General features: G+C 38.9%; 2 long non-coding RNA genes across 4 annotated transcripts in view; one reads left to right on the top strand and one right to left on the bottom strand.

Annotated features, from left to right (window-relative positions):
• Window positions 1-5,640: 5,640 nt before the first annotated feature.
• On the bottom strand, window positions 5,641-10,374 carry LOC148214747 (uncharacterized). Its single transcript, XR_015797551.1, has 3 exons — window positions 10,247-10,374; window positions 7,614-7,719; window positions 5,641-5,776 (listed from the first exon to the last, which is right to left on the bottom strand). It is a non-coding gene; the product is annotated as an uncharacterized LOC148214747 (long non-coding RNA).
• The window catches only part of LOC112542791 (uncharacterized), a 45,219-nt gene continuing 44,401 nt past the window's right edge, over window positions 10,348-11,165 (top strand). For all 3 annotated transcript variants that reach the window (XR_015797550.1, XR_003086378.2, XR_003086377.2), the window contains exon 1: window positions 10,348-10,490. This is a non-coding gene — a long non-coding RNA (uncharacterized LOC112542791). The remainder of the gene's footprint in view (window positions 10,491-11,165) is intronic.

Here is an 11,165-nt window from a genome sequence, read left to right as displayed (position 1 = left end):
CAAAAAAATCCAGGTCAAACTTTTTCTGTATTGGCCACATTTTCCTGTAATTAGAACATGGACCAATTAGTCATCTGACTTTTTAAATCCCTTTTCCCATACCAGCATTTTATGGAGTGACCGCAAACACAGTTTCTTTCCTTTCTGCAGTTCAGCTAAGATCACTTCAGAAGAATCTCTGGTAGAGCCACAGATCCAGAGTGAAAACATTCCTTTCAGTTCTATATTCTGGATTTAACCAAATCTGATGTCTGTCCATATTAAATATTAATATCAAGAAGTATGTTGAACATAAGGAAGAGAAACAGAGACAACTAAAGTTTGAAAATAGGTGGGGCACCTTGGATATAGACATGAACTGGTATGGAGAATTGACCTTATAATGAAAATTGTATTGCAGACTTTGTAGATAACTAAACAAAACATTGAAAGATTGCACACAGAGACATTACAGCTGTCCTATTAAAAATTGATCCAAATAATACTGTGAAGCTGCATGGCATCTACCCTATGAAGCTATAAGCTGCCTTTTTGTTCTACAAAGCTATGGTGGGTCTCTATGGAGGGTTATTGAATTGACAGTTGTGTATTATGGATTCCCATCAAGTTAGACCATGGCTGCTTTTGGGCATGTGATAAACAAGTGCTGTGAGTGATGATGTACACAGGAACAGTTTCTTCATTTCAGCAAACCCTCAACATGCATTTGCATACCTGGTCTGAGAATGCTTGGAAAGGTTTGTATGAGAAGGAGTAGGAAAAAGAGACCCCTTCCCTTCCCTTCCCTTCCCTTCCCTTCCCTTCCCTTCCCTTCCCTTCCCTTCCCTTCCCTTCCCTTCCCTTCCCTTCCCTTCCCTTCCCTTCCCTTCCCTTCCCTTCCCTGGCTTTGCATAATACATTGACCCATACACTTAGCAAATGGGTTGGGTTTTCCCCAAACATTAAGCCACAAAAAATGAACCAAGGTTGCTTTTAACCTATGTTATTTGCTTGTGTCAACGCACCTCTTAGATTACCCTGGTTCCCATTGTTATTTGTCTGCAGCCACTGAGTTACAGTATGTGCCCTAGATATTTTGATGTAAGCTTACCAGTAAAGATAATAGATTGGTTATACACAATTCCAACTTCAAGATCCCATTTAGGAATATATATTTGGCTCTTGTTTTGCACAGAAAGGCTTTTTTTCCCCATTCATACCAATTTATTTTATTTTTATTTATCTGTACGACCAGGTTTCGCTGTAAAAATCCAAATACCCCTTAGATGGTAGTGAAGACATGCAGTAAATTCTAACTCTTTTTTTTCCACCTGCTGATCATCTGGCTTTTTTAGGCCTAGATTTGTTAGCCGTAATCCAAAGATTGTTGGAAGAGGAAGGAAGGAAGGAAGGAAGGAAGGAAGGAAGGAAGGAAGGAAGGAAGGAAGGAACGAAGGAAGGAGTTGTTCAGTCATTGTGTCCGACTCTTCGTGACCCCATGAAGTGCATCGCGCCAGGCCTTCCTGTCCTTCACTGCCTCCCTGAGTTTCCTCAGTTTCATGCTCATTGCTTCAGTGATGCTATCTAACCATCTCTTCCTCTGCCATCCTCTTCTCCTTTTGCCTTCAATCTTTCCCAGCATCAGGGTCTTCTCCAAAGAGTCCTCTCTTCGCGTTAGGTGACCAAAGTATCTGAGCTTGAGCTTCATTATCAATCCTTCCAATGAGCAATCAGGGTTGATTTCGTTTAAGATTGACTGGTTTGACCTCCTAGCAGTCCAGGGGACTCTCAAGAGTCTTCTCCCGCACCACAGTTCAAAGGCGTTAATTCTTCGGCGCTCAGCCTTCTTTATGGTCCAGCTCTCACAGCCATACATTACTACTGGAAAAACCATAGTTTTGACTATGCGGATCTTTGTCGGCAAGGTGACGTCTCTGCTTTTTAATATGCTATCTAGGCTTGCCATAGCTTTCCTCCCAAGGAGCAAGCGTCTTTTAATTTCATGGCTGCAGTCTCCGTCTGCGGTGATCTTGGAGCCCAAATAAATGAAGTCTGTTCCTGCTTCCATTCCATCCCCTTCTATTTGCCAGGAATTGATGGGTCCAGATGCCATGATCTTAGTTTTTTTAATGTTGAGTTTCAAGCCAGCTTTCTCACTCTCGTCTTTCACCCTCATCAAGAGGCTTTTTAGTTCTTCTTCACTTTCTGCTATTAGGGTGGTATCATCTGCATATCTGAGGTTGTTGATGTTTTAAGATGACAAACTTAATTCTGGCTTGTGATTCTTCCACCCTGGCGTTTCTCATGATGTACTCTGCATATAGGTTAAATAAGCAGGGTGACAGTATACAGCCTTGTCTTACTCCTTTCCCTATTTTGAACCAATCGGTTGTTCCATGACCGGTTCTAAGTGTTGCTTCTTGGTCTGCATACAAATTTCTCAGGAGACAGGAAAGGTGGTCTGGTACCCACATCGCTTTAAGAATTTGCCACAGTTTGTTGTGATCCACACAATCAAAGGCTTTTGCATAGTCAATGAAGCAGAAGTAGATGTTTTTCTGGAACTCTCGTGCTTTTTCCATGATCCAATGAATGTTGGCAATTTGATCTCTAGTTCCTCTGCCTCTTCAAAACCCAGCTTGTACATCTGGTAGTTCTCGGTTCACATACTGCTGAAGCCTAGCTTGTAGGATTTTGAGCATAACCTTGCTAGCATGTGAAATGAGTGCAATTGTGCGATAGTTTGAGCATTCTTTGGCATTCCCCTTCTTTGGAATTGGAACATAAACTGACCTTTTCCAATCTCGTGGCCACTGTTGAGTTTTCCAAACTTGCTGGCATATTGAGTGCAGCACTTTAACACCATCGTCTTTTAGTATTTTAAATAACTCAGCTGGAATACTGTCATCTGCACTAGCTTTGTTGTTAGCAATGCTTCCTAAGGCCCACTTGACTTCACTCTCTAGGATGTCTGGCTCAAGGTCAGTGATCACACCAGCGTGGACATCAGGGACATTAAGATCTTTCTTGTATAGTTCTTCTGTGTATTCCTGACACCTCTTCTTAATCTCTTCTGCTTCTGTTAGGTCCCTGCCTTTTTTGTCCTTTATCATGCCCATCTTTGCACTAAACATTCTTTTCATATCTCCAATTTTCTTGAAGAGGTCTCTAGTCTTCCCCATTCTATTGTTTTCCTCGATTTCTTTGCATTGTTCATTTAAGAAGGCCTTCTTATCTCTCCTTGCTATTCCCTGGAATTCTGCATTCAGTTGCTTATATCTTTCCCTTTCACCCTTGCTTTTCACATTCCTTCTTTCCACAGCTATTTGTAATGCCTCATCAGACAGCCATTTTGCTTTCTTGCAGTTCTTTTTCTTTGGGATGGTTTTAGTTGCTGCCTCCTGTACAATGTTACGGACCTCCATCCATAGTTCTTCAGGCACTCTGTCTACCAAATCTAATCCTCTAAATCTATTCATCACCTTCACTGTGTGCTCACAAGGAATATGATCTAAGTCATACCTGAATGGCCTAGTGGTTTTCCCTACGTTCTTCAATTTAAGCCTAAATTTTGCAGTAAGAAGCTCATGATCTGAGCCACAGTCAGCTCCTGGTCTTGCTTTTGCTGTCTGTATAGAGCTTCTCCATCTTTGGCTGCAAAGTATATAATCAATCTGGTTTCGGTATTGACCATCTGGTGATGTCCATGTGTAGAGTCGTCTCTTGTGTTGTTGGAAAAGAGTGTTTGCTGTGACTAGCTTGTTCTCTTGACAGAACTCTATTAGCCTTTGCCCTGCTTAATTTTGTACTCCAAGGCCAAACTTGCCTGTTACTCCGATTACTCCTTGACTTCCTACTTTAGCATTCCAATCCCCTATGATGAAAAGGACATCTTTTTTTGGTACTAGTTCTAGAAGGTGTTGTAGGTCTCCATAGAACTGTTCAGCTTCAGCTTCTTCAGCATCAGTGGTTGGGGCATAGACGTGGATGACTGTGATGTTGAATGATTTGCCTTGGATTCGCACTGAGATCATTCTGTCGTTTTTGAGGTTGTACCCCATTACTGCCTTTCCCACTCTCTTATTGACTATGAGTGCAACTCCATTTCTTCTAAGGGTTTCTTGCCCACAGTAATAGATATAACGGTCACCTGAATTAAATTCACCCATTCCCGTCCATTTCAATTTGCTGATTCCCAAGATGTCGATGTTCAATCTTGTCATCTCATGTTTGACCACATCCAGCTTGCCTTGGTTCATAGATCTTACATTCCAGGTACCTATACAATATTGTTCTTTACAGCATCGGACCTTCTTTTTTTTTAAGGACACAGAAGAACACAAAGTTCATGTCTTTGATATTTATTCCTTTATTGGTTAGATTTATATATTCTGTTTCCGCTGGGATTTCAAGGCAGTGGATAAACCACTCTTTCCTCCAACACTTTTTCCCCACAGTGATCACCTTCCGAAATGGATTGAACTTATCATCATCATCATCATCATCATCATCATCGTCATCATCATCATCATCATATTATTATTAATATTATTATTATTATTATTATTATTATTTTAAACTTTTCTACTATATAGGCTGGCAAGAGTAGTACTGAGCAGCATGTATTTAGATCTATCTGGGACAGAAAACAGCATTTATCCATTGTGGCCTCAACTAAGAAGGAGTAAAAAAGAAAGCTGAGCTATAAAAGAGATGTTTTTCCAAGACAAATTGTCCCTGATTTTATGGCTGTGGCCAAGGTACCTGATACAAAGTAAATCAAGATCTGGCTTATTCTGAACATGGCTTTGGATCATGAGGTGGCCAAAGTTGCCAAGGGAAGGTCAGATAACTTGGTTTAGATCTGTGGCCCACTGTAGCTTGTTGGAGAAAGCTGTGGGAAAAAATGTGAGGAACAAAAGCGATACAGCTTGGCCCTTCCTAAGTTAGAAGTTGGACATCTTGAGGCTTCTGGGAGGTAAGGTGAACTGAAGACTCATGGCAAAGGAGAAGGAACTGATGAATAAAATAAAATAAAAATAAAAAATTAAATTAAATTAAATTGTGTGGGGAACATTGCAGACAGAATGGTGCACAGCTTCCAGACTTTTGGGATGCATGTCTGATGTCTTTTGCTGGTCTCTGAATTCCCCTTCCTGCAAATATTCGCAGATAGTTTATGAATTGTTTGGGCATGACCATTACTGGTTCTAAATCTAAAGAACAATAGAGAGAATGAAATTTAAACACGGAAGAGCTATTAAAGAATGAAACCATGGACTGTCACTATAGCAACAGACCACATGGGCTTTAATTTAATTGCAACTCATTTTAGCTTCAGCCAGCGCACTCCTCGTGGCTTCCTTGAGACCTAACAGGTTGTCACAGCAGAGGCCTGTTTCTCCCCTAGGTCTCCTCTGTAACAACTACCAAAAACAATGTATGATGCGACATTATCAGAATTGGCTTTCCCTTGGTCTCTGCAAAAACCCATCCACTCATTGAAATGGAAATGAAAGAAATGATTGATTGATTGATTTACCTGAAATATTTCTGATCCATCCCTAAGTCCAATTATGGAATTGGTAATTAGCTCAGAAGGGAGGAAACCCAGAAAGATACTAAGAACAAGCTTATTCTACAAAGGTGAGTCCTTCTGTTCTTTCTCACTGTGATTGTCAAAGCTTACAGATAAACGAAGAGTGGAGGCTGGCTTGAACTCTGACGGGGTGGAGAAGATGCATTTGGAGGATAAATTAAAAGTTGGCAGGGCTGGAAGCCCAGGGATTGATCTAATCTGGAAAAGAAAAACATGGGTTAGGTTAGATTGCATAGCTTAACTCTTCTTCCCGATAGCCTTCTAAGAACCCCAGATGTTAATTGGATCTGCACTTCTCCTCCTCTTGCTCTACATGACATGGCATATTTCAATGCCATAAAAGAAAAGAGAGCTGCATTATTCCCTCTTCCGACCCACGGTATTCATTCCCCTACATTCAGCTGACCACCTTCAGACAGCAGAACTGCATATCTGGAGAACAGTGGTGGCAATCGTAATTAATGTCTTTCATGTCAATTTAACTTGTTCCTGAGAACTTTCTGCTTTTGTTCGTGGAGAGAGAGAAGGGATATAATTGTTCTGCCTCCAGAACATGAGGCCGTGCTTTGGGATTTAATCTCTATAATCTATACTTTCTCAAATTCTAATGCAGTTATATGGTTATTAGAATAGTTGGGTAAGTAAATGGCAGCAAAGCCTTCTCACTATATAAATTTCTGTTTCAAACTGTGGAACTATAGCAGTTACTTTTATTAGCAATAACAATTATTGGGCCTTTTAGCTTCAAGGCTCAAGATAAAGTAATGGCTTGTAATGATTCCTTAATGACAGACTTTACATCCATGTCATGGTGACATGAATAATGTTATTTATTTTAAGAGAAAGTGATTAACTGTTCTTTGGTAGAAGGCTAAATACGCATGGAATGAAATCATACTTGGGTGGTTTTTCCAGAGATCAGCATTCCACAATTTCTAACAGAAATTCTTAAATGTACATTTTATGAAACATCTACACCCAGAGGAACATCCAATGTCTTTGGACTTGAAGAGAAAGATCATTATCCCATATAAATCTCCATAATTTGGAATTATGCATATCACATTTGCTGAAGAGATCTTTCTGCTAGCCTCTGAGAAGGAGCAGGAACTAAAGACTCTCCTCATGAAGGTCAACTTCCTTGTAGAAGCACATACTGTCTAAAACAAAGGGAAGCGTTTGGCCCTGGGAAGCAGACAAAAAATTATATCTTTTTTCCCCACAGTTGGTTTCAATATTTTGATTGCTTTGTGTTGTTGATTTGGTATTTCTCTCCATCATTCTTTTACAGGCATGAGGGAGAGGAGAGGAGAGGAGAGGAGAGGAGAGGAGAGGAGAGGAGAGGAGAGGAGAGGAGAGGAGAAGAGAAGAGAAGAGAAGAGAAGAGAAGAGAAGAGAAGAGAAGAGAAGAGAAGAGAAGAGAAGAGAAGAGAAGAGAGAGGAGAAATTATGAAGCAGACAAGAAAAGCATCCATGCAAACCATCTCTTCCTTGGGGGCACGTAAAATAACAGCATGCATACAATATAGATATTTTGGAGATAAATACAAAATGATGAAACAAAACAAGGGAACAATACCCTAGGGAAAGTCATTTGTTGTAGTTGTAGAAATGTGTTGTGTATTTTATGCTATATAAATTAATCATTGGGGGTGTTGGAGAGAAGGTAGTTAGCTAAGGTTCACTTTTCACACATTTGCCTGTGTCAAAAGCTTTCTCAAATGTGAGGGTATAATGGAGTTGACTTTCTATAGCATCCCTGCAAAGAAAATGCTGGCTCCATATCTATTTTTGCTCTCACCCCACAGGCCATTTCCCCACTCATGACGTATAGTGTCTTCATAGCAACACCTAGCCATCATTAAAGTAGCATTATTACTGTTGTTCTGGCACAACAATGGATGTCTGCCTTTAAAAGTCCCTATAAGATCTTACTGAGAAAACGGCCACATACCGATAGACAGACACACAGCTATCGGTCTTATTTTTTAAAAAATAACAATAATAATAATTAAGTCATCCATTTATTACATACCTAATCTGGTGTAAACCCCGTGGAATACAATATGGCTTATTTCCCACCAGAGATTTGTAGATCAGTCAGTATCTAGTCCACGAATAATTTTGCTTCATCCACTTTTCTGATTATTGAAAAAAGATGGAATTCCTATTTTTTGTTTGAAAATTTCTTAACATGCAGAGTATTAAGCACAACAGTCCTTAATATAGTCATAATTTAGAACATATTTTGCTTCAGTTTTATATGTAAGTACGCAATAGATACAGTATATATACTGTATATAACCTCAGTTTAATGGATCATTTAGGGAATGTCTGTTAAATCTGAATGCCCATTTAAATCTAAATGCATGTCATTTGTGTCAATTGCTATCATTTGCATAACTGTGTAATTGATGTATATAGCATCCTTTTCATTAAACATTTGATTTAACAGACAAACCCTTGTTTTAATGGACATTGGTCTGTTAAATGAGAATTTAATCCAAATGGGGGGAGGGAAACATCCTGACAAATCTGGTGTCAGCCAAACCAAGATCCATTAATCTGAGTATTTTCTCTATCTGCCTATCTAAATCTAATCTAGATCTATCTATCCATTTATCTACCCACCCATCCATCTACCCTACCTACTTATTTAATGGAATAATCACTGATGCATTTTTGGGGGGAGAAGGCAACTATAAATGCATATGTTCCCAAATATCTTTCTTTATACAAATGGTTAAAGGGATCCTAAGAGACTTAGTCTGTGCTTGCCCATCCATGTTACAATAGAATCCATGAGGCAGTTTATGTAGTTTTGCTGCTGCTGGAATTGGTACTGATTTTTTTTTTTTAACATCCTAACTTCATATTAAAAATGGATAGAATTTGTGTGTAAACAGTCAAGTGCTTTATATGAAGCAGGCTCTACACCCCACATTTTTTCTCATGATCTCACTTCCTTTCTAATATGATGGTCTTCAAGTTCATCAAAACAAGCACCTACTGTTATACCCAAAGTTCAAGAGGAACTCATCCCCTTCTCATCTTTTACATGGATGTCAGAATAGATCTCTTCAGACACTAAAAATGAACTGCCTTGCATGCTTGTAACAGTTTTGTTTCCTCTTGAAAAATAAACATCGTTCTTGTTCTGTTGTATACTTAAGAGGCTCTAGACTTCTTTTTGGATTTCTTTCCATAGTATATTTAACTTTATTGTTGGGATTCACAGTGGGTGCTACTGCTAATATTGTTTCCTGTAACATATCTTTCCATCAGTCTGAAGCCTGCCTGAATACCTACTTGTCCCCATCTGAAAAACAGCCACAAGAGGAGCTCCTCCATGATCTAATGGAAGCACGCATAAGACTCTTGCTGAACTGGGGAACACTTGGGAGGTTTTGCAAGATGAAAAGAGAACTGAAGGTCAGAATTCTCTTTTCAGCAAAGTATTCAAGTCTTCATGGAGAATGCAAAAAATCTGAGCTAAATTGTACATCAGATGTGAAGTCAGTCCAGAGTTTCAAAAGAGCAAAAACATAGGAACTACAAATTAGGGAAATATAACAGGAAGAAGGAAGGCAGAAGAGAGAAAACATCAAATGCTGAAACCAGAATTCACATTCATAAGCTGTATTCTCATTTGATAAAATAAGAAGCCACCCTCAACATCCTGCCAGAACAAGAAGTTTCCTACACATCACTCCCAATTTTCAGCAAAATTTCCTGAACTTTCTCTTTCCAGTTGTTGAGCTGATTCATCTAAGAATGATTCATTCATGAAACCATGGAGCTTGCAGTCTGCTGAAAAGAGTGCTGCACTGTGAAAAACTGGATATCTACACCAATCATTCACACAGACACAGACCTAGCCACTTTGTAATTCAGCAGCTGTATTCATACAACAAATGTGACCAGGTCAATTAGTGACCCTTTGGCTACATTTACACCAAATATTAAGTTGGCTTCATGAACATAGAATGTAAGTGGTTGAAATGAACCTTGTACTCTGCCCATTATTACCTCTGGCTTGTCTTTGGGGCCTTGGTGTGTAGTACAAATCAGACCTTGGATAATTTAGAATTCAATGTTTTGTGTGAATCCAGAAAAAAAAAAGATTGATTCAGTGATCAGGTAAATATATATTGAATGAATGCAACCAATGAGTGCAAGAACACGAAACGTCCCATAAGAACACAACTGAAATCTTTGCTGGAATGGAAATAGACACTGAAAGCAGATTCTATGTCATCAGATGGAATAAAAACTGGTACAGAAGGAAAACTGAGGATAATTTCTCTGCATATCACTACTTTGGAAAACCCAGAAGAGTAATGAGGAAACCAAGTTAATCTCCAATCTTTGGAATCAACACTCTGGATTGCACAAAACAACATAAGTAGGTTCAGTCAAATACATTTAATGCCTCTTCAGGTCTTCCCTCTCAGTGCAATCAGAGACAGAACATATTCTTCTCCCTTCCAGGCTCCAGGTTTTTCATAATATGCTTATTTGTTTATTCTTCTCTAAATCAGAGAGCAATTATTCATAGGTTAAAGCTTAACCTAGTTATTTTTTTTAACCTTTGAAAAAATGACAAGGTGTGCCTCCTGAGTAAGATGATTTATTATTCTTAATTATTCTGATTTTGTCAACACTAACCTCAAGTTATTGGCTAGTCCTCCATTTCCTTGAGTTGTTCCTGATAACAGATTAACATTAATAATGATTAACATAATCATTAATTTCTCTTTCCTCTTCCATGTAACTGATGCTTTCAGTTCATCAGAATTTAAACATTTTCTGTTTGTTCTTCAGTAAGCATCTTCATTTGAACTGTACATCGATTTGTCACCAATATAGGGTTCTGTCTTAGAAAAGAAGAAGAACCAAGAACGATAGTAAGGTAAGACCTTTTATGAGGATTTGAATTGTAGAGTGGGAAATTCTAGGACTCTGCTTTGCTGCCAGGACCTTGGGATGATATAGAGAATTCCAGAGAAGTTTGCTTGTGTAAGGAGAATTGTTATATTGTTAAGGTAACCTGTGGTTTCTGGAGGTGACAGCAGTGCTGGAAATAACTATTGTCTTTGATTAACAAGTAAAGGAACCCTGGTGGGATTAGAACTTTACGGACCAGTCAATTTGTTGCAATTTCAATAATAACAAGAACGTGAAGAACAACAATAATAATCTAACCACTTGAACTCCTTCAGCATTGACAAAATCACCATCAGTCAATTGCAAAAGGCAGCTTTACTTGGATCACCTTACATCCTGTGACGATACTTTTCACATCATCAAACAACAACATCTGCCTATCCCAGGTCCTTGGCAAGAACCTGATAGGTGGATAAACATGCCAAATCCAGTCTAAACAGCTGGGTGGTTGTGCAACCAACAATAATTTGTTAAATTTATATGCCAACTCCCAGTGACCCTGAGCAGTTTACAATTGTTAAAACATTAAAAACACAAAGAACAATAGAAAAAAACTCACAAAAATAGCCCAAGACAAACAAACAACAATGCCAAAGAAAATAAACCCAGAGGATTTGGAAGAAAGGGGCATCAGTCATCT

The sequence above is a fragment of the Python bivittatus genome, unplaced genomic scaffold (assembly GCF_059951505.1).
Source record: "Python bivittatus isolate LINGU-HERP-01145 unplaced genomic scaffold, Pbiv_v1 ctg000590_np1212, whole genome shotgun sequence".
Classification (NCBI taxonomy): domain Eukaryota; kingdom Metazoa; phylum Chordata; class Lepidosauria; order Squamata; family Pythonidae; genus Python; species Python bivittatus.
The sequence above is the reverse complement of the archived record's forward strand: the minus strand, read 5'-3'. Positions and strand labels throughout refer to the sequence as shown.